At 38.4% G+C, this 23,775-nt stretch overlaps 1 long non-coding RNA gene across 1 annotated transcript in view; it reads left to right on the plus strand.

Moving 5' to 3' along the window:
* Positions 1-8,879: 8,879 nt before the first annotated feature.
* The window catches only part of LOC108446852, a 211,121-nt gene continuing 196,225 nt past the window's right edge, over positions 8,880-23,775 (plus strand). Inside the window, exon 1 of the long non-coding RNA XR_001862168.1 lies at positions 8,880-9,076. This is a non-coding gene — a long non-coding RNA (uncharacterized LOC108446852). The remainder of the gene's footprint in view (positions 9,077-23,775) is intronic.

Genomic DNA, 23,775 nt, shown 5'->3' on the forward strand with positions numbered 1-23,775 from the left:
TTGTGTATGTAAAACAGAGAGTCCTATCGTTTGTTAGCTACAAATACCATGTTATGTATATTCTTCTTACTCCCCTGAAAAATCACGACTGTTATATATTCCAGAGAGACCCATTTTGGAAGAAACAATAACATTTAAATTGTGTATTCATTTAAAAATTGTTACATTGTGAGTGAACTATATTTTTTTCTGTTTTAATTGGGAAACTTTTGTAGCAGAAAGTTGTAAAGTACCAGGATTCCAAAATAACCATAAAATGTATAAAAATGTCTGAAAGCACGTTGTCAATGAATCAAATGCTGTAATCAAACCTTTTTACACCCTTGTATAGTGTCTAATTTTAAATTAGAAGTAGTCAAGCAGCTAATTTCCCCCCTTCCTCATTTTTATGTTCATCAAAAATCAACAATGAGGAATAAACTCTTCTTTGGATGACCTTGGTCATGGACTGGATGTTCACACACCCCCCTGACATTATGGGCTGTTGTATCCTAGGGCTGGGACACAACTTAAGGAGATGGAGATGAAACGAGCTGTGTGTAGTGCAGGTCCACGTGCTGCTTGTACCTTTGTGTTTGTATCGGCACAGCTGCCTTCATCAGCCAACCAAAACATTTTTAGGCTTCAATTTCAATAATGTCTGTAAGATGCTGTAGAATTTACTTTCTCAATTTTTTACTGAAGTGCATATTGGAGTGGTTTAATGGGTTATTTGCAGCTGTTGGTTTTTGCTGCACTTCAGAAAACACAGCTGTAGTTTAAAGATCTTCATACAGGTATTGAAGCCTTGCTTCAGATACCCCTTTAAAACATTCCTAATATTCCTGCTTTTATTTGTTTGGGGCTTTTTTCTCCCAGAAAACGATGTCTTACAGATATGGAGTAACAAGCCAGGAAGAACATTTACAACTATCTAGTGTGATGCATTGCAATTCTTTCCACTCTTAACTCATTGATTCATGGATGTCTACAAAATAAGTGACCTGACATTGCTCAAATTCAGCATAAGGTGACCTCAGTGCATCTGAGGTTAGAAATGATGGATTTGTTTGTGAAGATTAAAGTAAATGTTTTCAAAGGGAAGAAGAGAAACAATTGGAGGAAACAAAGCAGCTTTCATGTATTTATTTACAATGTCAGTATTCCAAAGCATTTTTGTGCTTCAAGTAGCCCAAGAAGTTTTGAGATCAGCTGTTCTGAATGGAACACTTTTAACAGAATGGAACAGAAGGAAATTAAGTTCAGGGTATTTTTTTGACTTCAGGTTTTGAGGACCCAAGACAGGAATGGCAGGAAAGAAATTGTTTTCCTGCAACAACCATTTGATCTTGAAATTTAACTTACTTTTCATCCAGAGCTAATTAAGATTAACTCCAGTGCTAACCGTTAGTTTCTGCATTAACAAGCAGAGAAAAAGCAGTCATTAGGAATAAAATTATCCATGTGGATCTACTAGCATTTGTAGCCTCAACCCCTTTTCAGTTGGTTTGATAGAGTATGTAACCAATGCTATAAGATACGTCTAATCCAATTAGATTCCTTTTCTGTTTGTTTTCACTTAATTGGTGTATAAAAATACCAGCACTTACAAAAAGCAGAAGGCACTGTGATGACCCAGCACCATCAGGTCTGGAACCCACATAGTGCTGGTTTAAAAAGGTGGACTCTAAGGCTGGCTTCAGGAACTCCTTGCTCCTGGGAATCTTTTCTTTGTTATTTGTATGGGTTTTAGTAACAGAAGTCATTTAAGAAAAAAAGATCAGAAACCAGAGTGTTGTATGTTTTTTGAAAGAGAAGTAAAACTCCAAACCCTAAACAAAACTTAACAGGCATCGAAGAGGATAAGAAAGATAATTTGTGCAGAGTGGAATTGAAGATATTCTGATGTTTATTACTGTTGGAACTTGTTTTTCATTGTGGTAAATATGATCTTTTTCCTTTATTTAATTTGAATTAGAGAATTTTGGAAAAGCTTTTGTACTTTCACTGTAATTAGTTATGTGTTTGTCCAAGGCAAGTGGTGTGAACTATTTTGCTCATGCAAAGACTTGAATTTTTTAAAACATACATTTATTTTAGAAGCATGGTGTCATTGAAAAGCAATGCGCCAGTACAACACAGGTGGCCTTTCCATTTATAAATTAACTTCAAATTAATAGAGGAACTTCTCTTCAGGTGATTTTGGGTTCTCCTACCTGCACACTTACCCAAGTGTCTATGTAATTTTTCTTATTATTGCTTACTGTAAGCTTGGCTTGCCAACAGCTGGCATGGTATGGCCACTGTATACCCCTGCATGGGAATAATAATTAGAAAAAGCTTTAAAAATAGAATAATAGAAATAAGAAACAAATGCACAAGAGCTCAGTGCGGAAGAACATAGAAAGACCCTTTCATGATGTAGCAAAAACTTTTAGTGGGAAGAAGGTTAACTTGGTTAAAAATCAGTTTCCCTAATATAAGAAATGCAATCTAAGCTTAATTCTCACCAAAGATTTGTTAAGTACTTGGCAAGGAAATATGGATTTTGTCAGGCATTCTCTTTCAATTTTATGTGCAAATGGCATTTGGTAGGAAGAACTAAAATAAAACCTTTCTCAATTATTTCTGGTTTTTAGTTTGGTTTCTTGTCAACAGCTTTGGTTCTCTTTTGGTATTGTTTGAGAACTTTTCTATAACATGTTAACTCTTCAGTTGTCTCCAATAGCTTCCCTGACTTATGGGAATGTAAATCTAATTGCACATGCATTAATTAATAAAACGTGAAACCTTAAGGGAAAAAGTGGTTTTGATCATATTCGTACTTGATGTCAACGAAAAAATTCATATTTATCCCATAGAAATCCCATCCATGGGAACCCAATGTTAAGCACTTCTATTGGCTCTGGGGAGGTATTTTTTTATTCCAGGAAAGGTGTCTAAAATAATATGCCATATAAAAGTTAAGAAATTCAGATATAACTTGCATATAGAAAGCAGCTGAACAGAGCTGCAGAAGAATCTTGCTTCAAAGTGAGATCTGGACAGTGTCAATAGCAGAGGAAAGAACTCTTAGACTCTCATTATGTTCACCCCACAACACAGATTTTCAGGGATTGTGGCAGGTGAAATTGCAATATTCCTACATCAGTGCAAATCTTGTAGTTACTGATCCAGTCTCTAAACTGATTAAAATCACAAAAACTCCCTTCCAAACAAACATGTAGGAAAAGCAATTGTTCGTTATATTTTCCTTTCCCCCGGTTTATCTTGCTCAGAGAGATGGCTGCTTACAGGTGCAGAGTCAGGGCACAAACAGTGACCTGAAACCATGCAGTAGATGAGTCAGTATACAGGGCACTGCCTGATTAAAAAATGTTTTGTCTTCTTTGTGTGAGTGATGGTTGTTTGACAGGTCAGACAAAACACAGTGGTAGCTCTGAAGGAGGGATAGGAGAAACTTTCAGAAAGTTTTGTTTTGGACTGGGTGAAACTTGAGAAGATAAATGACTTCTTCATTTTATACATGAATAAAACCAGGCATTGACTGGTTGTTATTTGACTGGAGTTGTACAGTGAGCTAGTAATGAAACTCGACGTCTAATATGGTGAAATATGACTACGACCATATTTTTCTATCAATATAAATTCCCATGAAAAGTAGGAGCACCCCACAAGCTTTCCACTACCTTTTCTTAGAAAACCAATGAAAGCTAAACTGGGTGATCCATTACAGAGTGAACACAGAAATCTTCTTGGCCAAGACTGCCCCTTAAACCTCAGACCTGTAGTGTGGGGAGAAAATTAATCAAGTGTTTACACACCACAGACCAGCACAGTGGTCTCTAGACCACCTTTTTTCTTTACAGGGCACTATTCTGTCTCCTACTAAATCAGTGTCAAAACTTCAGTTTGCTGTTATCAGATCTGTGGTGAGCCTTTTTTGAAGTCTGACTTGCCCGTACTCTTGACACAGGATTGCCTTTTGCTCTGGTGGTACAATGTCCATTGTAACAAACCTCTAAATGTCTCTTTGGCTCCATCCCAACCAGAAGAGATTTTTAAAATGCAATCTTTAATGCGTATAACATTATTATTTTTAAAACTTTAAATTTTGCTTCCATGGCCTAATTTGAGCAACATTACTTTGATATTTACCTTTTTCTTTAATCTAAGACAATGACGAGGTATGATTGAATATCATGAAATTATAAATGTTTCCTGGGTGAGGATTAGCAAGAGTGGCCCAGCCTGCCTCCACCTCAGAGAGAATGAAAAACCAGGGTTTTTCCTGTCATCAGTGACTTAGAAAATCAAGAGAAAATTGAAGCCAGGATTTTGGCAGACAGAGTCTAGACAGGTCTCATGCATCAATAGAAAGATGAGATAAATATTAGAGAAATATTATTCATCCTAAAACAAGATCCAGTTGCAGCTGTTGGAAGTAGTGATTTTATTCAGAGGCTTGTGGAAGAGTTGTGTGGTGAAGATATGATTCATTTCACTAGGAATCCCAAGTGCCAGGTATTTTATTACCTTCTGCAGGGAGTTACTTCCAGAGGTAGTAAATTTTTCCTTTAAGCTTCCTTTGTTGGCTATAATCCCTCTGATTTCTTTCTTTGATTAAATCATACCAATTTTCTGGCTGTTTTTTCCTTTGTTCTATTTAGCCACTCTCAATCTTTTAATGTTGATGAGCAAAGAACAAATAAATGCCTGAAAAATATACCTTGGCTGCAAAGCCAGCTGCAGTAAATCTGCTGTGACAGAAATACCAAGTTGTACTCTGAAGGATATTTTTTGCATTTAGCCACCCTAGAAGACAGCTCTGAAAACTCTAATCTCCTAAAAATCCCAGATTAGATACAGTAATATGATAGGAGAGAGAGAGAAAGCATCCAGGAATGGATTTTCTTCTGTATTTTGGACCTTTGGTAAGCAATCTGTCTGGCAGCTACTGTGCTTTAAATGTGCCAGCAGTATTTCTGCAATTACAGCCTCTGGCTGTAAGTTCTCATGTTCTATCTGGTGTTGTTATCTATTAATAAGAGAGCCTGTATCCATTATTCTGATTGTTTCTCTTTCAGCTATGCAATGTTTCTTTCATGCTGCTTCTTTTCTTACTTAAACCAAATTTCTGTTCATTTTTAGCAGGAACAAGGAAAAAGATAGTTAATCTCACAGAACTAAAGAGACAGCTAATTAGTTAACTATAATTTTTTTAAAAAAATCTGTATTTGGTATTGAATGTGGAAGAAAACTATCGTACACAACAAGGGCTTCCCTGGTTATGTATCACCAGTCGGTGATGCATATTCTCTGTGAATAAAGTGTCTATCAGGACACAGATGACAAAATCCTGAATTTTGCATTTTGAATGAATTTGTAGAAACTTTGACATTTATTTTGGCAGAAAGCAGTTACTTAGAGTCAAGTTTTAAATCAACAGATGTTCTCAAGAACTGTTTTCAAGCAATTAAAGGCATTTTGAGTGAATTGTTTGCATTTCAGTTATGTTCTAGAATAAATGATTTTTTGAATGACTCATTGACTAGATAGAGTATTTTTAAGACTTGTATTTGTAGAAATTTTTGATGGACATTGCAACAAGGTAGGGAATGGGAATCTTCAATGAAAACTCAGTATGGTTTTCATATCTGGCTCAAAAAAAAAAAGATTTTATATTCCCAAATTGCAATTTCTCTAATAATCTGGGAACCTAGAATCTGACTGAAGAGCTGAACATTGAGCTAAGCAAAAAGTTGTTCTATAGCTGTAGTTATGTCTGTTCTCTGGACTGTGTTTTCTGTCCCCTGTGATTTCACCCTTCACAGCTGCTGTTGGTTTGCTGCAAGGAATGTGCCTTGGCATGGAGTTTGCTCTTTAGAAGACCAGAAGAAACTCAATGATGTAGAAGAACAATATGACGGTTTTGATACAGTGCTTTGTAACTAGATGTTGGTTCAATTTTCAGTTCAATTCAAGCAGTACTCTACCCTCCACAAACTTTGTAGAAACGCATGAGCTAAAGACTCTGTTAAATGAGAGCTCACTTTACTGACAGTTGGATGAAGTTCCGGAGTTCAAGTTGGATCTGTACTGGTGTAACTGATAACTCTTTAGGATTTGACATCTTGTTATAGTTGACCTACCCCATGAAAAATTATGGTGGTGGGAAGGGGACTGAATGATTTCCTTTTGTGAACTACTCATTTTCTCATAGGTGGAAGAATTAGGGTGAGAATGAGGATTAAATAAATGAAATCTAGCTCAGTCTTGCAGTGAGAGAATATTTGGCTTGTCTTTAACCCTTTCTGCAATATAAGGTGCATGATCTTTATTTTGCTCCAGGTATACCTGTTGGGGTGTGTGAGATGCTCAGGTGCAATGACAGTGATTACCTGAGCACATTTAAATAATATGATAAAATTAATTTCTGCTTTAGCTCTGCATTTAAAAGGAGGCAATTTCATGCTGTCCAAATCACTTTGAGTTGAAGAGTGGTGGTGAAATGCTGTTGCTCATTCATTTTCCTACAAGGAAGAATGGACCCATCACGTATTTACAGGTAAAGCTGTTGCCTATGAAATATCACTGACCACATAAACACAGCTCTGTGGTAATTCCAATAGCTTTCTTCCTACTTAGTGGTCCTTGATATCCCAAGATACCTGGATAATTGCCTGGGCAGAGGAGCAGAGCTTGCCTGTTGTTATTACATTAAACGTCAAAGAGTAATTTTCTGACTGACTCTGATTCTGACACATCATTATTAAATTTGCTGAATATCTACGCCATCATCTCTGGCATCTCACAATGGAGCTGTATTTGTTCACTTCACATATGTTACTCCTCTACCTCACATGCGCCAAGTCAAATACCTATTAGGAATAGTTCTCCAAAAATAGTGAAAAATGGCTTTTTAAGGTGCTTAATGGCTAGCCTAGGAACACAAATAGTCAAGTTTTCAGCTTACCAGTCTCAAGTACTGGGCAAAAAATTTAACCTTGCAGGGACAGATTTCCAGCTTTAAAATGCGTATCTGTGTTCCATCCCCTTCATTTTATCCGGCCTAAGTTTTATTTCTTATATATGCATCAGTTTTACAGTCTTTGATGCCTGAGGAGGTCTCCAAGCACCACTCCAATGCAAGTGATGATCCCTGCTTTCTAAAGCCTGTTTTCTTTAGGTCGAAGGGTTGGCTGACAGCATTTAGCACAAGTCAGAAAGGATCAGAGAGGAAGGCAATGGTGGATTTCAGTCAGAAGTTTGTAGCAGGTGTCACTGGTATGGCAACCCTTCACCCCTTTACCTTCCCTTTTCCAGGACTTGTTACGGTAACCAAGCCATGACCTTCTACAATGCTGCTCACCAGGGTGAGCATGAAGTCAGGATAGTGAGTTGAAAGAATTAACTCTCACAGCAGAGACAGATGAGCTCATTATCACTGGAGACAGAAAAATGTCTGGGTGAAATATAAAGCTCTTACCTTCTTCTCATGGAAAAACAGCTTTGCTATCAATTCTGTTTGAGAGAGTATGTGAATTGAAATAAAGCTGATGTCCTGGACCTGTACTAAATTCCTAAATGAAGAGGAAAAAAGCTATTTTATGTTATGTACAGCATACATGACATCTTTGCTGTCACTTTGCTTTGCCATCTTTGCTTTGCTGTCACTGCTGGTTGTGAAGCTGTTGAGGAAAAGCAATGTTCCTTGACAACATTGTATTGTAGAATTAAAGGATTATGTGAGCTCAGAAAAGTTTACCTTAAGAATTCTACAAAGGAATCTATTGAGGAAAGCAAAGCCTGAAAATATTACAGCCTAAATGCCAGGAAATTCCTTAAATGCAAGGAAGCCTCAGAGTTCCCTGGTTCTACCCTCTGCTGCATGAACAGTCTGAATTGCTTTAATAGACACTGTACCACTGCATGTCTGTGACTTTGTGGATTTGAATAAGGTTGTAAATAATAGCTTCAGAATTGTTATCTATAATCTATAGATTATAATGCTCTGGAAGCTGTATACACAGAAATCTAAATGCATATAAGCAATGAGAGTCAATTTAGGCCTATGCATTTGCCAAGGTTTCTAGTGAGAGGCTGAGCTGGAGGTAGTTTAAGTCTTAAGATATCGATAGTAATTTCCATTTTCGTTCTGTTACATTCTACTTGTTGGGCCATTTTGACTGCACCTCTATAACACAAAGGGTTTTGATTTCAGCTTTTCACTGGAAAAAATGCAGGTTTTTTCCTGATAAAAATTTCAAGGCAGAACTTTCAAGAAGCTTCTGAGGTTTTTACTCTATGCCTTAATTGCCTCATCTGTAACACAAAGGTCATAGTAATACTTGGTGACTGCTTTGAAGACTATGAGTGAAAAGATATTTAAATTCTGATTGATAGCAGTGTTTGGGAAATAATGCTCTCATTCAACACTTTCACAACGAATTTCCTTTCATTGTTGGTTTAAATCTTATTGACAACAATCTTAATTGATCTTAATTTAAGTCTCTCCCTTGGTTATGAGATGGAAGAAAAGCCTAAGGATTATAAATGTTAGGTTTCTATCTTTATTTGCATCTGAAATTGTAATGAAGTAAAGGATTCAGAGATGCTTATTTGTCATGTTTGATAAAACAACATGAGAATTTGTTTCTCCTTCCAAGACCGTCTACCGCTTTTGTTATGTATATTAAACCAAATGCCCTCAAAACAAACAGTTTTCCAGACTAATGTCTGAGATTAAATAATTCCCAATGGCGTCCCTTCACTAATGAGAATAAAAGGTGGTGCCCCAGAGACAACCCAGTGGAAGCAGGCAGCCTCAAAAATAGATGTATTCAAACAAATTTGCTTTGTAGTGCAGTGAGTGAGAAACCACCCACCCAGCCACTCAGATAAGGGCAGGCAGCATTTTAGAAGTGCTTTTACTAGAAGTGCAGACCCTTGTGTATTTGTGCCCTTGTTTTCCTCTGCGTCAGTCGAAAAAATTTTGAGAAGAGATTAAATGGATCGTGATTTCCATACATTTGATTGTGTGAAGTCCTTTGGGTCCCCTCCAGGGATAAAGAGGTGGAGTACACACAAAATAAAAGTAAGTAATGTAAGGGCATTCTGGCCTGAAGCAGTATGAAGTCATCCTTGGTGGGGAGAGCTACCTGCAGAGGGATTCTCATCCTTGGTGACTCCTCCCTGCAGAGGGATTCTCATCTGCTCAGCAATTGCACGCAGCTTTTTCAGACTGACTTTAAAAACTTGAAAGAGCAAGAAGATTAACAGAGCACAAGAAAACTTATTTGTTAAAGCTGCATATTTAAATGATGATAGAACCTTTACAATAACAATCAAAGCAAAGTTTGCAGGGAAAAAAAATGAGGTAATTAATTTATGATTCAGTTTAATGATGGAATTGCTGCTCTGTGCAGTTTCTAAAAGGAGACCATCATTACTGGTGAACAAGCATTGACTGATTTTAAGGCAAGTTGCTGGAAACAAAATTTGTTCTAAATTAGTGAGTAGTTTGCAATGTCTTTAAATACTGTTTAAGGTAAAGAATATATATTCAGCCTGTTTATCACTGTGGCACCGTGGTACTTCAGATGCAGATTTGTGAAGTTTACTTCAGTAGTCCCAAATTTACCTTTTATAATATGGATTGTATATTCCTCATCCAAGCTGTGTTACTGCACATCCCACTATGCTGTTCTGTTTCCATGATGGGTCTGAAAGGAATTTGGAAAAACTCTAATTTGAGAGGTGTGTGTGTGGAAAATATACAAAGGATATTCCTGCATCTCCAGTGTTTCAGTTATTTTTCAGTGAATATTTATGCAAACTGTAAAGGTTTTTTGCAAATTAAGGAGTAGAAGTAGTGAGTGAGATTTTGCATCTCTTGTCATGATTAGAAAATATAATTGAGCAATGTGCTGTAAATGCAGTGAAAGGTGGGAATGCAAATGAAGTTCTTTAATTAAACAGTGTGCTATTTGATTCAAAATTTGATTTAGGAAAGCACTTCAGTGTAGGCTTTGGTCCTGTTGATTTTGAATGTTATCTTCTGTACTTTTAAGATTTTTGTGTTGATGTGCACTTTACGATGTTGAGGACAAAAGGACCGAGACCATGACCAGACTGCATTTTGAACAGTATTGGCTGTTTCTACAGTTAATAAAAAAAGTCTATTTTTGATTTTCGAATAGAAGAATTTAAAAAAGCACTTATTTCTATAGGCTGAAATAGACTCTGCCACCAGAGGGAAGTATTTCAGCCTAATTATCAGTTTTGGGATGGTTGTGCTCCTCTGAGGGTTTTGGCACAAGGTCTGTGCAGGCTTTGCCCCCTCTGAAATGCCCTTTCCCGGGGTGCCCCGGCCCAGCAGCCGCAGTCAGTGCCTGGGCACGGGCACCCAGCGCGGACGTGAAGGAAGAAGATCACAGAGTATTCGGAATCACAGAATAGATGTCACTTTGGAAACCTTTTTAGCAGGTACCCCAGGAAATTCAGAGCGGGCTGTGAAGATAATGGTGCTTTCAAGATCAGAAGGGAATGGTGAATCCCGGAGTGCCCGGGGCTGCCCCGTGGCAGGGGGCGCTTCCCTCCACGTCAGGCACGGGTCAGAGCATCCAGGCCGTTTGCCACAAATTGATGCTCTTAGAACTGAGCCCCAGGGCTGATGCAGCCACTTCACTAACAGGGATCTACTTCCAAGGTGATTTTAGCATTAGTAACATGAATATGTTCCTTGTATCGGGTCTTGGATCCTACATCATATCTGAGGCTATAACGGTAAAAATACTGCCTGTGTGTGGCTTTATTTGAGATGTCTTCCAGAAAACAAAGCCTGCAGAAGGATTAATCAAGATAATAAGCTGTGTTTACATCAAAGAAAGCTGAAAATCAATTCTGTTTGCATTCAGTTTTGTTAATGGAAATATACATTATTTTATTAGTCAAATGGCACAATTAATTACAGAGATGATTTTCTCTCTGGGGCTGCTTTATGACTATTACACTGCTTACAATTAATCCTAATGGAAAGATGAGATTGAAAATTCATGGTCACTTGTAAGTTTTTACAACCCGATTATTGCTTCCAAGTGCCCAATGCCGTGGCACTTGTTTCAGAATACAAGCTTTGTGAATGTTGGAGGAGCACAGTCCAAAGCCATTGTTTTCCTGTGGCTTTAACCAGGGCATGCTCTGCCAAGGTGTTCCAGCCTTCCTGGTTAAGGTGCTTGTTGCTGCATCCTGTTTGCTCCTGAGGGAGCAGGGAGCACTGCGCTGTGCGAGGTTAGACCACTGAAGGCTTGGCTGCAGGGCTGTATCTGATGAATCTGTGCCAGGTGCCTAATATCTTAGAAACGCTGTGTGGCTGCTACCTAAGCCACCATGGCTATTGCCACCCAAGTAATTGATTTATGTAGATTTAAAGTATTAGGGATCTGACTGTAAAATGGAATTGAAGACCGCTAAAATACTGCTAAAGACAAGCTGCTAACCTCACTTTAACTGATCTTGAAGTGCAAGCAGGCGGCTAATGGCAGAGAAGGAGTGGAGAAGAAATGGAAGGCTAATGCCATATTCCTTTCATCCTGACGTTAAATAGCCCTTGATGTATCCTTCCAGTTTATTGAAATTGTGGTCACTTTTGCAGTTATGAAGGCTGGCATTTCTGGAATAACATAATTTAGCTGTGACACTGATGTGCTGCTAGCAAAAGTCTTGCAGTAAGCAAAGTGCTTACGATAATGTCTATCTCCTCTTTCCCAGATGAGGTGGGAGGATTTTTATGAATCTTTCAATATTTTGATCTAATTTCAATAGTGAATATATTGTTTATTCCTTTAATGGGAAATGTAATGAGTTGGGATGGTTATTTTACTAGGACATGTGCCAGGGAATGGCTGTAGCATAATGTGAGTGAGCAGTAATGGCTGCAGATTATTGGGGAGGGTGTTAACAAATGTTCTACTTAGTAGAGATTTCCTTAACTAGTACCATGAGATTTAGTGGTGATTAGTCAGACCTCAGAAGCTAAATGAGTCAGCCAGAGAAGCGAGATTGTAAACTCATATGTACTATTATACTAAATAATCAGCAAATCTTCCCATGCATTATTCACTCTAGTATTTTATTATCTGAAATCTTGTCTAGGTTTCCTTTACCAATTTTTAAATATCCTTTTAAATTCCTTGGTCCCAAAAGCTTCAGTCAGGTGAGTACTTAAATGGTTGAAGGGATTAGGGCCAGGGCACATTATCTATTGCCATTATTTTAATAATTTTTATAATTTTTTCAAGTATTTCTATGTGAACATTTCAATTTTGATGTATTTTATGAAATATTTTCAGTCAGTGCAGTTGTCATGCAGATTGAGGCTGTCTGGTGGAGTCTACCCCAAGTTTGTGTTGGTCTGTGTCACCACATTTCCCTGCCACAGAAATGAGGGGAAGAATCTGTGTCTGGGCAGTGGGAAGAAGGGAGAAGAACTTGTGGTTTTAGGAGGCAGTCAGTGCTGGAAAATGTTTGTCAGTCCTGTATTAGAGCTAAATCTTGAGAGGTTTTGGGTGTCTCATTTGCTACACAGATTGAATAGAGGATTTTTAATTAGTAGAGTTTCGGCTTGTGAGCATAAAGATATATGAAGCAAAGCTGAAGTCTTTTAAGATACATCATATGTGCAGAACTGTGGTGGTGTCTTTTGAATGTGAAAGTAACAGGAAGCTTGAAAAACGTGGATCAAAAATGTATTGAAATATCCTGCTGGATGTATCTTGTCTTGATTGATCTTGAAACTGTAACTCTTACAAAGGGCATAAAAGTTGATCAAATGAAATTACCATTTCATTTATCCCTAGTGGGGCTATTTTACATGACTGTGAGTAAATTCCTGCATTGTGACAGTCTATGATTATGGCATGAGTAAAGGTGTGATGTCTGTCATATTTTCTTTTCACAATGCTGTACTTCATAATAATTCCAATGTGTATAAAAAGATGTGTGAGGAGTGGACAATTTGGTACAGCTGGTAGGCCTGCACGACTGGCATCTCTCACACCCAGAGCCACACACACCTAAGGATGAAGAAAAAGTGGAGGCTTTCAGTTCTTGTTTTGGTTCCCTCCATCTTTAGGAATGTGGATAGGATTGGGCTGCCAGGTCCCGTGAGTCAGAGGATCTTGAGTGCAAGACTTTCTACTTGTGGACATTAAAATTGTAAGGGACCAGCTCAATATTCACAAGTCCATGGAGTCTGATGGAGCTCATCCCTGAGCACTGCAGGACCCCTCTTCACCATCTAGCAAAGGCCTTGGGAGTTTGTGGAGGTTCCTGCTGGCTGGAAGGTGGCCAATGATATTCTAATTTACAAGAAGAATGTGAGGAAAGACCTAGGAAACCACAGACCTATTAGCCTAACCTCAGTTCCTGGAAAAATTACAGAGGAGGTTATACTGGATGCTGTCAAAAGGCATTTAAAGAACAGTGAAATCATCAGGCACTGGCACTGTTTCCTCTTGGGGTGTCAATGCTGGGCCTGAATGTGAGATTCATCTCATGCTGGGATAGACAAAAGGGATGATATGGGGCAGCAGTTGAATGAAAGGGGTATTTAAAAGGGTCCTTGCCTGTAAGGTAGGCTTGGATTTTAATCTTTCTTTTGGGTTGCTATTTGGGTTGAACTTTGGGAACTGTAATTTTGGGCTGGCTTTATCAATGGCTTAGAAGTTTTGAAATCATAGGGACTGACCAAATTCAAGTGCTGAGGGCGAGTCCTCCTTGGCTGGGTAATGACTGTCATTTGTGTTGTACCTGTGGCAGCTTGGGCACTGCAGCCTTTGGCCCCACACATGGGTGTGATTCACAGCTCTCCACAGCTCTGGTGTTTCCTGCAGTGAGGATATCAGACAAAGCCTTAGGGTTTTGTTACCTGACAGTGTTTCCTCCATTCTGGCAGAGAACAAGCTTGGCAACTCTTGGCTGTCTTAAGATATGAAATGAGGCTCAGTTTTTTCTTTCATTTTGTCTGTCTCTTGCCTTCAATAAGACACAAGAGGGACAGAGGCCTCTCTTAAAATGATGGATGTAGCTGTGCCTCTTATTCATGATGTTATTACTTTCCTTATGATCTTAAATAGGATGATACCATACAAAAAAGCCAAAGATTAGAAGAATCATTAGCTTTCATTTGTAATTATAGTGCACTAGCTAGGTCTCACACATTGTGAGAGCTATAATTTGTAATAATGGTGTACCTATTAAGGAAGGAATGGGTCATAACTGAGGGTATCTTTTCTAAAAATTACTTACCTACAAATACATGATAGAACAGTGTTCCTACAGTGGCTTCCCAGCTACTCGGAGTGGGTATGTGCTAAGCCTCTGTGCAGCCTGAAGCAATAGCAGCTGGTAGTGCAATTCTTAGAAATACCACCAAAAAAACCCCAGAAAAATAATGAGAAAGCTTTTGAGAAAAAGGATAACGGAGGTCCATTAGTACTATCCCTCCAGGACAATATAATAATGTGTTTGATACTTTTCTGGAAATACTGCAGCTAAGATAAAATCTGATGCTGAATGCTGAATTCATCAGTGTGTGAATTCAAAGGCCCGATAACTTCCCCCATTCTAAACATCTCTTGCTCCCTGACATTCTGCCTTCAACTTCAGCAAATCACAACCTCAGTGCACAACTTTTATTTCTGTCTCTCTCCTAGTATATACTTTTAGCAAAATAGTTATGCAATGCTATTTTGCATTTGTAATTAAGATTTTATATCAGGTTTTTTGCAAGTAGGTGGTTTTTACACCCAAGTGGTATATCAACTCCTAAAGCCAGCAGATGCAAGGACAGCTACTTGTGGAATTATTTTGGCAATGAAAATGACTATACAAGGAGCCCTTACATGCTCTGCTCACTGCTGGTTTACTAAATGCAGCAAACCTTAGAGTAATAAATGTCTGAGTAACATTTTTGCCTGTTTTTCTTGAGAGTCTCAGTATTTGGAAACACAACATTCTCTTAGGTTTAAATTATTAAGTGTGAACTTAATAGTGAACTATGAAGTGTGAACTATAAAAGACAAGGTTGGCTGGTTTAGTGACAAAGCCTGAAGAGTATAAATGCTTGTTTTGCATGCAGCATGGATATAAGGAGCCTGTGGGGAAAAAAGATTTGCTCATTGACTGATTCTGAATACAGTATTTAAATCTTCGTGGATTACAGAGGTCAAATACAGTATTTTTCAGTGAGTGTAGTGTCCTATAGAGAATTTGGATCTCTATTCCCTAATCAAACTGATGAGTGCAGTAAAAAGCAAATAAAGATAATCTCATAGAAAGGTTGATTATTTCATCACACATGAAGCAGATGATAGAGGAACATCTCTGAAGCAGTTCTAGGAAAGCTTCTTTGGGACAATGGGAAGGAGTATCACATTTAATGATACAAAAAGGAAAAAAAAAAAAGAAATGTTGATTGGCCTAGTCATGAGATTTGGTTGCAGAGCTTAAGTGGTAGCTATGTTAGGAACTTCTCCCAGAAAAGTGCCACCACCAGTCAGAACATTAAAATGTGTTCTTAAATACAGTAAAAATTACATGCACAACAAGAAGATATTTAGACAATAAAACAGACATAGTGCTTACGAGAAGTGCTTTCTTGTTGGGAGATATTTTGATATCTTGCTGTAAAAAGCTGCAGGAACAAGAAAGACAACAGACTTTCTTGTTTTTTATACTTCAGCTGACTTAATTAAATTTCTTTCACTATGCATATGTAAATATAAGCAAAACCTGGAGGATTTAGCTTTCATTAGTGCTTTTAGTAGGGGGAGAAAGAAAAGGAGGTGCCAGTTTCATTTTACTTCGGGTTTTATGGACGCAAAGTCATCTAAATGTTTGTCTGGTCCAATATCCTTCCTCTGACAGTGACCAGTAGTAGGCAAAAAAATGAAGTTTAGATACATTTATGCTAGCTTGGGTGAACATTCTCTGCCAGCCAGTCAGAACTAAAGAATTTCAAGTGCACAGACAACTCATAAAGATACTCATCACTGAATAGTTTTAGCCCATTTTGGAATGGGAAGCAAAATATTGTGGCTGTCAAATGTCTTTTTTTTTTTTTTTTGCTGTGACAAGTGAGACATTATGATATTTCTCTCACTTTTCCCCCTTCTCCTGAAATTGTTAAAATGGGTTTGATTGTCGCGATGATATGCAAAAAAAGCCCTTTTTTTCAAGTGTTACAAGTTGTTTTGAGGAAGGTTTATGAAAAAGGTGCCTCAAATCACACTGACTTTTTTTTCCTGGAAGTTCAGAGTCTTAAATTAACGACACCCACTTCTTGATGTAAGTTACTCTCCTGAAGTGTTTTGTTCAAGTCTCACAGATTTGTATTTCTGATGTGACAAGAATTCCCAGAAATGACTGGAAAGGGTGTCTTTGTTTCCTGTTAAAACTTAGTGCTAGGAAAATGGATCACTGTGGGGTTTTGTTTTGCTTCACTGTCAATAAAAGGTGTTTTACAGTTGCTGTTGGGACTGCTCGCAGGCAATACTTGCATTCGTCCTAGGAATGCTGGCACACCATATTCCCGGAAAACAGTCTGACCCTTTGTAAGCCTGATGAGAAAATCCAATCTGTTCCTCCAAAACAAGCTATGTCACAGTCTCTGCCAGTTCTGCTGCACCTCCTCCTAGCAGTAATTAGATCATTTGTCTCATCTGGAGAGCTCAGCCTATTGCACTCCGTACAGTAGTTGTGTTGAGTCCCACAGCTTGTGTTTGAACAGAGCTGACAAAGTGTAAGCATTGAAGGGATGGCAGGATCCTTGTTCTGGGCTTTCTTAGCCTTAAACATTTCTATTCCTTCATGAAATTTCAGCCTTTGCAGATCTGCATGGTTCAATCAGAAGGGAGTGAATGGCTGCGAGGAAACGTGAGCTGCATCCTGATCCCTGTCCTTTGTTCATTGGACGTGTGTGATGTCCTCTGCAGCCAGGAGTGAGCTCCCCCCTGCCCCAGGCTTCCCAAAACACTGTGGGGCCACGGCTGGGGCTGAGTTGAGCCTGGACAAGTCAAGGCTGGAGAAGAGCAATTGCTGCCAGGCTGTGAGCTGTCCCCACAGGACGTGCATTTGGCTTCCAGCTCGGTGCTGTGGGAGAGCCAGCTCATCCCTGCTAGCAAAAGGAAGCGTGTGGCAAAGGCTTGGGTATCCACAAATGCTGCCTAGTCTCCCTCATGCTCTGAGCTAAGGGTACAGATGTAGCCACATAAAGGACCAGGCTTGAATTCTCCAGGCTGGTATTCACATTTGCCAAAAGTGCATTGGGTTTGACCAATGATTCCAATTAAGTATCTGTTAAATCTTTAAAACTTTTATATTAAGACTTAACATCATGCTGGCTAGCTCGTTTATTTTCCTTCTGAAAATAAATCTGCTTTTTGATTTACTGTGTGAATCAGTAGCTGGCTGCTTTGAAGAACACATAGAGTGGAAAGGGCATTGCACAAAAATTGCTGAATGCTTTCTAATATCTGAGACACTGGAAATAGCAGACCTGTAAAAAGTACAGAAATACAGTGAATAAGTTAGTGTAATTAAAACAAGAGCAAATAATGACTAAAGAGCAAGGTCAGTCAGGATTTAGGAAATTTCCTGACTAAGGTAAGCTGCAAAGAAACTTTTCTCAAAAGCAGAGCAAGCTGGAATAGAGTTACATTTTGAGTAATGAGCTGAGTGAGTGACATAAGACAGCAGAGGTTTATTTTGAATTGATGTAACAGGATGTATTCATCCTGACCTTCTTGAACCATAAATGTCTAGTGATGCTTTGCTAGATAGAGCATTTCTCTAGTTAGCTAACCTGCTATTTTTCCTCAGCTGCTCTTACACAATGTAGGATGAAATGGAGAAGGTGGCAGAGAAGCTAATAGAATCATCAACTTCTTTACTTTGTAAAGGCTAAACCAGCATGGAAGTGGCTGTTAGAGAATTTCTGAGTATCTTTCTGTGTTTTTAATGTAATGTTTTCCCTTTGAAGTTATTTCATAGGTTGCATAAGAAAGATTTCATGGCAATATGTTCTTCTCTGTGCCAGGTTATCTACTGCAATTAGGAGGAAGGCAGCCTAGTTTTGCTGTAAATATTTAGCATGTTCCAACAGTAGAGTCTCCAATTGCACTGTCAGACTTGGCCTTCATTCTAACAGCCTCTTGCCAAAGATATTAAAGAAGATTCAGCTCTCTGTTTTATTTTTCATTCCTGGTCTGAGCAGGGAATGCCTGTTAAAATGGCTTTTTTGAGAGCTCCTTTCCACTGGCCCAAATGTTTATTGGAACAATTTCCAATGTGCAGCTGTATAAATGAGAATTTTTTTTTTTAAAGAGTACCAATCTGAAAAAGCCATTTCCATCATGGAATAGAAATGTGCCAACCTCTAACCATGTGACTGGTTTGATATAAGTAAATTCTACCATATAAGAAGCTTCCATCCTCCTTCCCTCTTCTCCCAGACCAATTATCAGGTCACAATGTGAAGCATCAAACTCTCTGTCCCCGTTACACCTGAGTTTCACTGTACCAGGAACTGGGCATTCAGTAACTACAAGTATTGAGAAATGGTAAATGCATGAAAGTTCGTTCAGCACTCAGAGAAAAGGAGAAATACTTGTTATCCCTGCTTTAGAGAAGAACAACAAAAGCACCGAAATTGGGCTATGTGCTGCAGATCCCTCCAAGAGCTGCAGGGGAGGTTCCAGGCAAACTTCTCTTGCTGCATTTGCTCTGTGGCCCCAGCCCCATGGGGCAGCTTTTAAATGCAGCTTTTGAAGGTAGCTCTCATTGTAGCAAAACCTCACCTATTAACCAATTAAACTATTTCGTTGCTTATTATTAGCCCTGGAGGTGGAACAGTCGTTGCTGTTGCAATGATAATGAGTGGAGTGGAGGTGGAGATCAATTGCTGGACAAATTAGCAACAGAATTACTCAAGATGAATGAAGGAAAGGTCGAGGAGAAGAAGCATCTGCTGTGTTACAGTGCAGTCCTGGGATGGAAGATACAGAACACATAGATCAAAATATAATTTAGACCTTGAACAAGAGCATCATTGTCATTTAGCTGCATTCAGTGAGAGTCAAAGAGTAAAGAAATCATCAACCTTTCTTTAAGCTGAAATGATTTTCTTCCAATGTGACTGGAAAATTATTCAAGTATATTGCTTTATTGGCATATAATTCATGTGCTGACATTGTCTTTATTTTTAAAAAGTTAATAAGCAAAAATCATTCTATAAATTACTTTTTCCTGGTAACTTTTTTGGCATAACTTATTGGAAAAACTTGTATTAATGGTCCAAGGAATTGGAATCTAAATGTTCATATATATTGATAAATGAGAACTTTATTACACATTTTTTTGTGGGGTTCTTAGGAGTATTCTTATTAACTCCAAATGCTAACATACATTAAATATTTATGATGCATTTAGTGCAGAGATCCACTCCTGATTCAGGAAATGATCAGAAGCTGAATCAGTCCTGCTTGTACATGAAACTTGATGGGTGAGGCAGGCAGCCTACAAGTAGTTAATACTGAAGCATGAATTTGTCTTTGGGGTGTAAAGGGAATGTGTCCCTGAAAGAACCTGGGGGCAGCCAGCCTGTGGATAGGTTGGTTTAATAGAATAAATTCTATGGATAATGATGTGACATAAGCAGTTTACCAAGTCATTGCACAGCACTGTGGTGTTATGCAGGAGGTTTGAGGAGCTCCAGTGCAATGGCAACTCTTGTGTTAAGCTCTGTTCCTCATTTAACTGAAGCTAATTATGCAAATAACTTGTATCACTGTTCCTTGGTGCTAAGGAAGATCTGCAATGCAATAGAGGAGATTCTGATCATTACGTCTAATTACACTGGAATGAGAATTACTGGAAATCTTCAAGTGGCAATTATTCTTTTTATTATTTTTAAGGCAATCAAAGCAAGAAATGCTGTGTTCATAGTTTAATACAAAAAGTCTGATGTAAGGAATATTTAAGAACTTTGAACCTACTGAAGCCTTAGTGCTCTTATGTTTTTGTCTTCTTTTGCCCAAAACCATGTAGGACAAGCATTTCAACTTAATCATTGGTTGTGTAAAAAACCTCTATACAAGGCTTCCATATCTTGCCAAAATTAGATCTGTGTTTTCTCAGCTTGGCTTTACATGACTTTACGCTGGTCGTTTTTTTTGCTATACACAGTCCAGGTAATTGCTTGCTCTGTGTTACTGTAGTTGTAGGCCAGAAATGTGGCTCTTACAGAAGAGGTCCTGTCTGAAATGAGGACTCTGTTGGGCTGAACATTCTGTGCACAGTTACGTGCAATGATTGCCTGAAAAAGCCATCTAATTACAATTAGTGCCTTTGCCAAGCATTGCTCTAAACTATTCAAACTACTATAAAACCACACTATAACCCAAATTAATTATGCCACACATGGATGGAAAGCTATTGTGTTGGATTCTGAAGTAAAACTCTGAAAACATTAGTCTGAACAGCTGAAACAGGTAAATGCTGAAGCTGAGACCCTGCATGGAACAACCCTCCCTGAACTTCTCAGAAGAGGTCTTATGCAACAGATTTTCCCTCTAATTTGGTTTTATAGAAAGAAGGTAACTGGGAGCCTTAGCTCCCAAGAGGAGACTGAGTCAGATGAGTTCTAACCTTATGTTTTCCAGGGTCCTTACATTTTCCAAGACAAAGGAATAGTATGGAGGCTTTCAGAAGGCAGCATATATAGTTCTGGTGGAAACTGAAAACTGTTCTCTACAGATGTTTTCAGGAGCCTGTTACTGAGTGAGGGGTGGGGTGAAGGACCACTGCCATAAGGAAATGGAACCTTGAACCTGCAGTTCCTCTCATGGGCCATTATTGTTGGTGGCGTCACCAATAACCCTGAATATTTGTCAGATTATAGGTTTGTGGTTTTTTTTGGTTATCCTGAAAGTTGAGGGTTTTTTTTAACTTGTTCTTCTCTCCACAGTACCTGCGACCCTGAGAAGGAAAACTTCACAAAGAATGTGCTCAATCTTACCTCTTTGTTCCTCTCATGGTAGCCCTGATCTCACCAAATGATATATTATACATATATATATATATATATATATAATTTTTTCCTGAAACTGAAGCTGGATCTGCATACCTTGGAAAAGTCATATCTCTAATTGAAACATATTTCTTAAACTACTGCTTTTTCTTCTTTTATTTTGTGTCCCATGTCGTTAAAGCACAGCGTTCAAAGAAAAGTTTCTTAATGAAGCACCATGTCCTATTCCCTCTTTTCTTCATTTTGTATTGGGGGATTAGATTAGTAGATTTATAATGATGCTTTCCTTGTTTTTTTGATGTCTATTTTCTGAGTTCAGTTGCCATGTGCAAGACAGGTTTTGGCTTCCTGGTAGTATTATTATAAATATAATATTAAACTCTCTGCCCAAAATTTTAAAGAGCCAGGTATTTAGGTCCTTTTGGTTTTTACTGTTTAAAATCTGGAAACACTACTGCACCTTGTTTGAGTCCTCTCTTTCCCATGGTTTGCCCATTGAAGTTTGAGTCCTCTGCTCTCTTGTTCTACTTTGCTTTAGTCATTGTATCAGATCAAAAAAGGAATTAGAGCATTCAGTTTCACGCTGTCATCTGTCATTAAATTCTGTTCCCCATGTACTTCTCATTAATCCCCCCAGGGACGGGCTGATCCTAAGGCTGTTCTGGGGTCTTTGAATTCAGGGGAATGCATGTATAGCAGTGGTCCTACTCTGAGAACCACTGAGAAAATGAAGGGATAATAAAGGTTGCCTTATCTGTGGTTGTGAGATGGCAATTTGCTCCAGGAAGGAAGACCAGCCCTATAAATTTGACTTATTCTGGCTCAGCCAGTAAGTGAACACCAGTCCGTGTTGTTGAGATGGGGCCTTGCTTTCTGTCTCCAGGGAGAGAACTTCTGTCGTTTCCTCTCCTTTGGGCCACTGTTTCACTTGACTGTTTCTGCACACTGTGCCACAAGAAGCTTCACCACATTCTTTTGGCAGATTGCACAGCAGTTCCTCTTAATTTAGTGCTAATTTGTATGCTCTGCAGTGCTTTGCTTTTGAGATTTAGAATTCTCACTACTTTTCTGTTAATTTCCTATGTAATAGGATTTTAATACATAGAAAGCAAACGATCTCTTTGGAATGTTTGAAGTCCTAATCTAGCTGTGTAAATCTCCCTCATTATCTAAGTATTTCCTACTGTCGATAGCTACTTTTAAAGCATTAACATTTTTTGTGGCCTTCACGGGAATCTTTACTTGTATTTGGTGTCTGCATTAGACATGTAGATGTTTGGATCTGCTACAATATACTGCATCAGTGCATGCTTATTAGCATGAATCTTTTTAGTCTGGAAGATCAGACTGTTGCTGTATGTAAAATATGGAAGCGTGAAGCTGACTAGAGGTTTTACCAGCTGAGATATTTAGTCTAGTGAGTTTATGTTAGCATGGCCACCTCTTCTGAAGATGTGAGAAGTATTGGTTGGAAGGATTTATTTTAATATCAGTGGAAGGAAGATGACCAAATGAAAAAGCAAAATCAGATTCAGTGTGAGTCTTGATGTTACCAATATAATTCCAGCTTGATTAAAGTCAGTTTTTAGTGGCTTTAAACAGAAATTTGTACTGATGCAGTAAACATCTTCTCCCGTCCTTTCTGTCAAGTTTCCTTTCTCTCAGTCACAATCTCTCTTTGGACTCTGTATGTAACAGGAATGACGTATCATTATAATAATTGTTACTGATGCCAGAATAGGTAAAAAATTGCAAAACCAGCAAGGGATGGTAGAATAGGACTGTGCCTGTGTCTGAACAGAGGGCTGCTAATTTCTCTAGTGGGGCCTAAGTTTTTTTCCATGGTGCTGTACCAATTGAGTCTCACTGCTCAGTGGTACTGAACCATAATGCAGCACTGGGCAGAGAAAAGATGCCAACAAGGTAAAATAGGGAGGTAAAACATTAAAATTGGAGATGAGAATTTGTTAGGTTAAAGCACAGTACAAATATGGTGACCATTAAAACATTGTTTCTTCATATTTAATAGCCCATGAAATGCCTCAAATGCTTTTTTAATTGCCCTTTGCATACTGAATAATAATCAAATAAATTTAAAGGAACGACAAACATTTTTACACAAAGCTCGATGTCAAGAATTCATTGATGGAGTATTTGGCTGAAACTCTTTACTTAAGCACTAAAACCACTTTCGCCAAATCTAACATTAAAGAAGACTTTGTCTAATAATATATAACCATTATGTCTTTGATGTACAGCCATGACAATGATCTTAGTGGAGGATTATGGCATTGCATTAAGCAGAGGAGAAAACTACTCTAATACCACAGTGTTAACGCACCACAGTGATCTCTGGAGCAGCACAACTTATCTAACACATTAGGGACAAATTCAGGTTATTAAGCCTAATTAAATCTATTTTTACAGGATTTAGCAGCATCTATCTAGAGGTTGCCAGTCTTGATTTGAATTTGTCTAGAGCCTGTGCCAGTGCCACATAAGTCACTGAGAAGATTACTGTGCTCTTTGGTGGCCTTTGGATCAGACTGATGTGCAGACAGATGCTCACAGAGACATCAACATTACACATGGCAGAATACATATTTCTGCAGCCACCCTTTTATCTGACAGCTGTTCCATTAACATATTTCTGAACCTACAAGTCTTCTCCCCAGTTAATGGCTCATAATGCAAATAGATAATTG

The sequence above is a fragment of the Corvus brachyrhynchos genome, unplaced genomic scaffold (assembly GCF_000691975.1).
Source record: "Corvus brachyrhynchos isolate BGI_N302 unplaced genomic scaffold, ASM69197v1 scaffold114, whole genome shotgun sequence".
Taxonomy (NCBI): Eukaryota; Metazoa; Chordata; class Aves; order Passeriformes; family Corvidae; genus Corvus; species Corvus brachyrhynchos.